The sequence below is a fragment of the Diadema antillarum genome, unplaced genomic scaffold (genome assembly GCF_040938485.1).
Source record: "Diadema antillarum isolate AM-2024a unplaced genomic scaffold, OU_Dant_1.0 seq00002023_RagTag, whole genome shotgun sequence".
Classification (NCBI taxonomy): Eukaryota; Metazoa; Echinodermata; class Echinoidea; order Diadematoida; family Diadematidae; genus Diadema; species Diadema antillarum.
In genome coordinates, this window is record NW_027272678.1 from 120665 (window position 1) to 128075 (window position 7411).

Sequence of the window (7411 nt, forward strand, 5' to 3'; positions counted from 1 at the left end):
CCCCGCCCTACATCATTTCTGTACCCACTACATGTATTGGCAATTTGTTTGTCATATCAGGATTATAGAAATTATGCTTTGAAATCTATGAAAGAGAAATTATGTGCACTGAGTTACTCTTTCACAAATTATGAATTGTTTTTATTTCTTCTTCTTCCCCCCCCCCCCACAAAAAACACAGTTTTATAGTAAATCACAATGATGTATTCCTAGTGTTTTTGTTTTCTTATATATTCATTCTATTGCACCCATGACCAATGGGATCATGGCCAGTAATACAGGTACATTGCAAAGTGGTAGTATTGCTTACAAACCTAAAGACCAAATTTGTTTTAAGTGTTATCGAGTTAACAAAAGAAGGAATGAATGATCATTCCAATTTACAGTATATCAGTATTGTATTGCCTTTCTATTGAGATAATATGTTATAATGAGGAAAAAAGTATAAAAGTATGATTTAGAAAACAAAACAACAACACACTAAATCTAAAAAAGATTTAGATTTAGTGTGCATTTGCTTGGGCACAGGGTAATACAGTTCATCGAAAGTCTCAAACTAGCATTGAGGTTTAACATATAGAAATGATTTCCTCTGTGGAAATATGCATATGAGTAGATAGGTTACAAAAACTATTTGTCCTTACAGGCTGCACACCATTTATATTAAAGTTTGTAAACCAGTACACATGAACATGAAGTTTGAATCAATTTTAGCACCCGAATTCATAAACATTTTGGTTGTGTTTAACACTCATCCCCTGTGCAGATAAAGCATGTGAGATTTTGTTGCAAGTCAATGTCCATGCAAGTGTGGTTTCAGTTTTACTTATAGCATGGTTTCTATGTCATTTATATGAGCTATGGTTCGATGAAGCACAGTGTATTGTATGCAAATGCATTAAGCATATAAAGTGTACCACTCCTTAAAGGTCAAGTAGTGTGAATGAAAATTAAACCGTCTTTAAGGCAACTATTCTGTTACAATATCTGTACAGTACAATGGAGGAGTTACTTATGATGAGATTTTCATTTTTGTATAGAATAGCTTGCAACCAAGCACCTAGAAAAGAGCTACACTGTATACAATGTGACATTCAATGGCAGTGTCCAAACAGATGAAGGACAACTACGTGGTTAATATTATTACTTTTTTTATATTACTAGAAACACTCATGTGAAATTGTGTCCAAATAGAAGATTTTTGTTTTGTTTTTGTTTTTGTTTTTGTTGTTGTTTTTTTTTTTTTTTTGGGGGGGGGGGGGGGTCCTGATGAAAGAAGGCTTATTATCACATATTGAACCATACCTTATCCATAATCCTTAACAAAAGGGTATTTCATTATTGTATTCAAAGAGAGAGTGAGCTTATTCTAGATATTATTGTGACCAAAACTGCTGGAAACAAATACAATCAGTCATTTCCTCCCTTGATCTTGCATTCCTAGGACAACAATCAGTGTTCATCTTCACCTAAGTTCTGAAGTTTTTAGAGTTTTTAGTAGCCTTGGGGAATTACTTCTGGTATCATTGCAACATTTTACATTGGTTTACCCATTCAATAGACATTTTAAATCTAAGGACAAAAATCAGGTACGTGATAATTATGCTTGATCGTGTTCTCATGTTTATTAAAGAGTTCAAAATGTTATTTAATGTTAGGTCACTGGCTGGCCCAGTGATGGGGAATAGGGTTCATGTTACTACTCCTGGGCCCTGTTTTATGAAGAGTTAAAATTGATTATAAAGTTGATTTCAACTGTAAGTCTATGACAGACTGTGTGGTAACGAAATTTGAAATCGATTCTATCTTATGATAAAACGGGGCCCTGGTGAGGTCAGGAATGGATGATGAATGACTAGAAACGCGGAGAATGTTACTTTTATTTTTTCATATACAATATAATCTAACTCATGGATCGTCCTGCAGAATTGTGTTGTACTACATTGCAATTATCAGTAGATGTACATCAGGGTAGACAATGGAGCAGAAATGGCAGCTTATGTGATTTATTGCTCACAATAGAAAATGGTTGCATTTTTTCAATCTCAATAATATAGATTTGAAATGTGCATGTGCATAATGCACAAAGTTCTTGAATGTACATGTATTTGCTGCTTGTACAAGTCATGTTTTACATGATTTATAACACTTCACAGTGCCCAAAGAAAATTTGTAACAATGACAACTACTTAGGTTGTATTACTTTAATGCATTATGTAGAATAATCTACACATTTATGTAAAGGTATAGAACTATTAGAGTGCAATGTCTTGATTTAGAATCGCTGACAGCAGTATACTAGTATGCTGTCTGTTTGTTGATCAAGTGAAAGATAGAAATAAAACATAATATTTCCCAGAATTACAATTGAAGAATTTTTTATTTAATCCACAACTATACAGATCTATGAAAAGCTGCATCTCTCTCAGTTTTATAGAAGTAGAAATGTAGGGATTGTGTGATAATTATGTCTGAAAGTAAAGGCGGTGCACATTGTGTAACATATTAGCTCACTACACACTTAGAAAATGACAGTGTTGTATATGACTCCTTGATGATGTAAAATGGTATTGTACCAGACTCTGTAAATGTCACAAACCTTGATCTGTAAATAACATGGCAGCAGTGTGCTCCATCTGCACCGCATCAGGAAGAACGGATAAATATTTTATGTATGTGGGATTTGTATTGGGGTAATTTTACCAATAATTTTAGTAATGTTACAGATTACGTACAAATTAGAAAGATCATTCCAACATTGGTACAATCCATACTTTTGCATGTTATCATTCCAACATTGGTACAATCCATACTTTTGCATGTTATCATTCATGTTACACATGATTAACAGTCTTTTTGCATACTTTCTAATGCTTACCTGTCTGTAAATAGTCTGTATGAATGTTAAATTGTAAAAAAGAAAGAAAAATGTTAAACTCGCTTTGTTATATATATGTAAAGATCATATTGAAATTATATTTTCATGAGAGATTTGATAATGACCCAACTTGTGGTGTAACATTACGCAGATTTCACTAAATTCCTTAGTAGATAAACTCAGAAGCTTCAATGTACTGATTTCATATCCCCCTGAAATAAAAGGGTGGGGTTCTTGTAGTGTGGTGGATTAGCCATGGTTCAAGCTCTTCCCTAGCACTTCATCCATAGCATTCGCTTTACTCTGGTATGTGATTGGTAAAGCTGCACTCACGCACACACACACACACACATTACAATAGCATTTAGCCAGTTTTTGCTGTAAACTGGCAGCTTATAATTTGATGGGTGCACTCTCATTATTTCCGTTTTGATTCCAATAACAAAGGTAATAATATTCTGCAGAGGAACTTTGTGAAGTGAACCCTACTGCAAAGTCTGTAAAGTAGGCCCTACTGCAGCATAGTAGAAAATCTATACTGTATGAATAGTGTGTATATACAACATATGATTACCTGTGTGCTAGCGTTTGTGTTTGTGTGTATATATGTACATATATACACTTATATAACATGCATGATGATATAATGTATATACATATAAATATATATATATGTATATATATCTTTGGTACCTTTGAATGTTATACAAATAAATGGTGCCATATAAATGTTGTTCATCATCATTGTATATATGAAGAGTTTGTTTGCAAAAACCGATTAGTCCATATTTGCCAAATGGAGATATTTGCGATTAAAGGTCAAGAAAAATAAAGAGAATAATAAGAAAATTTTTGCTTCTTTTGGCCATAACTTAAAAAATGTACCTTTATATGTAGTGACCAATATATCATTTAAAAGCATTATTTTGTACTATATGACAGAGACCGTACTTCAAAATCTTCAAAAATGGACTTATCAGTTTTTGCAAACAAACTCTTCATATATATATATATATATATATACATAATGTGAGAGATAGTTCCCTGGGTCCCGAATGTGCGCGGTGCCGCATTGTTGGTTGCATATATATTGAAAGAAATTGGACTGAGGCGGGACGTTGCTCTCGATCTTAGTCTCCCTTTTATTTGTCAAGCTTTCGGTCCGTCATTAGGCCTTCGTCAGGACCTACCAACAGAATGATTATTATATGAATAACCTGATGTGTCATATAATATAAAATGCAATTATATTACCAATCTTCTAAATTATTTCCTTTATATACACAAATCAATCATTCAATTCAATACAAATATCCAATCTAACCTCAAATCATCATCAGAATAACATCATATGTCCAAAAAAATATATATATAAATAGATTCTTATGTCATAATGCTGCCATATAATAATGTTATTGTCTTATAATTCTTAGCATGATGATCACAAACAGAATCATGTTATATACATATATATCATATTCATATGTCTATTTGCATTGCGTATATGTATACATTCACATACGCACACACACACCCTCATACATACGCACATATATACATATTCACTTACACACACAAGCAAACACTCACACACACATACGCACACACACACACACAACTCCGGTTGATGTAATACTATCTAAATCAACATATCCTATATATTTCTTATATTACCGCAATATAATAACCTTAACCCTGCCAAAAATATATCAACTCTTAGATCAGATGTATAAACGACAATTTCTATAAATTACCTGCGTGGGACTCGTATCGTTATTGTGCATCCCAGCACCGTGTGCTCATCTTCTGTTAAAAAAATACAATAATTACCATTCAATCATTCATAATACCTCTTATTTTGCAGATATAATCAAATATCTGCAAAATAAGAGGTATTATGAATGATTGAATGGTAATCATATTTTTTTTTTAAACAGAAGATGAGCACACGGTGCTGGGATGCACGATATCGATACGAGTCCCACGCAGGTAATTCATAGAAATGGTTGTTTATACATCTGATCTAAGAGTTGATATATTTTTGGCAGGGTTAAGGTTATTATATTTCGGTAATATAAGAAATATATAGGATATGTTGATTTAGATAGTATTATATCAACCGGATTTGTGTGTGTGTGTGTGTGTGTGTGTGTGTGTGTGTGTGTGTGTTTGCTTGTGTGTGTGTATGTGAATATGAATATATGTGCGTATGTATGTGGGTGTGTGTGTGCGTATGTGGATGTTTACATATACGCAATGCAAATAGACATATGAATATGATATATAGGTATATGATTCTGTTTGTGATCATCATGCTAAGAATTATAAGACAATATGATTACTATATGGCAACATTATGATATAAGAATCTATATATTTTTTTGGACATATGATGTTATTCTGATGATGATTTGAGGTTAGATTGGATATTTGTATTGAACTGAATGACTGATTTGTGTATAAAAAGGAAATGATTTAGAAGATTGGTAATATAATTACATTATATATTATATGACACATCAGGTTATTCATATAATAATTATTCTGTTGGTAGGTCCTGACGAAGGCCTAATGACGGGCCGAAAGCTTGACAAATAAAAGGGAGACTAAGATCGAGAGCAACGTCCCGCATCAGTCCAATTTCTTTCAATATATATATATATATATATATATATATATATATATATATATACACATAATACTTACATAATTATATATGTAATAATGTATACATATATACATGTATATATTATATATAATATATATGAAGAAGTAGATGCTTCAATACACATAAATTATAGGAGATTGTCTCCTCACACCACTATGCACTCATGGAGAGATCCTGTCATATTTTTTGTCCCCGCCGAACGAGTTCGAGCAGGGGACTATGAAACGGGCTCCGTACGTGTGTGTGTCCGTCCGTGTGTCCGTGTGTCCGTGTGTCCGTGCGTCCGTGTGTGCGTCCGTGTGTGATCAAAATGTTCAATTTGCTACTTCTCTGTCATTTATGAGCCGATTTTGATTCTGTTTGCTTTATACGAGAGCACTACATGGGAGCTTTGAAACTTCTACACAGAATTTCAGTTGTGACCTTTGACCTTGACCTTTGACCTATATTGTACATTTTGCTACAAAATGCTACTCCTTCGCCATTTCTAACCCGATTGCGATTCCGTTTGCTTTATATGATGGCACTAGTTGAGGGCTTCAAAACTTGTACACAGAATTTTGACCTTTGACTTCTTTGACCTTTGACCTTGATTTTTTGACCTGTATTGTACATTTTGCTACAAAATGCTACTCCTTCGCCATTTCTAACCCGATTTCGATTCCGTTTGCTTTATATGATGGCACTAGGTGAGGGCTTCAAAACTTGTACACAGAATTTTGACCTTTGACTTCTTTGACCTTTGACCTTGATTTTTTGACCTGTATTGTACATTTTGCTACAAAATGCTACTCCTTCGCCATTTCTAACCCGATTTCGATTCTGTTTGCTTTATGTGATGGCACTAGGTGAGGGCTTCAAAACTTCTTCACAGAAATTTGACCTTTGACTTCTTTGACCTTTGACCTTGATTTTTGACCTATGTTGTACATTGCATGGCTACAAAATGCTACTCCTTCGCCATTTCTAACCCTATTTCGATTCCGTTTGCTTTACGTGATGGCACTAGGTGAGGGCTTCAAAACTTGTACACAGAATTTTGACCTTTGACTTGTTTGACCTTTGACCTTGATTTTTGACCTGTATTGTACATTTTGCTACAAAATGCTACTTCCGGCGGGGACATATATTACGCATCGCATAATTTCTACTTTTCCTTGTTTTTTTTTTTTTAGCAGGCATATAAAATATTGGGCAAATGTTTTGTGCAGCTGGCAAGTACTAATTTTCAATATTAAATCATCTAAAGTGCATCATGCTGAAAAGAAAGCAGGGAGTCTCTGTTGAGTCTGGGCTTCAGGTTTCAAATGTCTTTTCATGGTATTTTTTTTTTGAGATAATGAGAAGCCTTTTATGAAATAAGAGCATAATATAATTCTAAGAGGAATCCAAAGATTATTTGAGGAAAATTGGTGTTGGTGTGGCTGAGATATCCAAAACAAAGCAATCCTATATATAAGGTGTCAACCCACCTTTTATTAGGATTGCTTTATTCTGCTTTGTTTTTGGATATCTCGGCCATTTCAAAACCGATTTTCATCAAGTAAACTCTGAATTCCTCTTAGAATTATTGTTCTTTTACATTTTCATAAAGTGATTCCAAGTAAATATCTCTGAATATTGCTGAATCCTCACCTCAACCAATACTATTATATACCCTCCCTTAGAATTAGTTTGTCCCAAGTCTGTCATTCATTAGAAGTGGAACCATGGGCATAATACATATCCTGTAAGCTTTTCCTCATCACTTCTTTTCTCTTAATCATCTTCTTGAAATGCAATATGTATGATTTATTTTATACATGTTACACTGTGAGAATTGTCACCAGGGGAAAGGGAACCTCAATTGCTCACGCAGGGGCTGC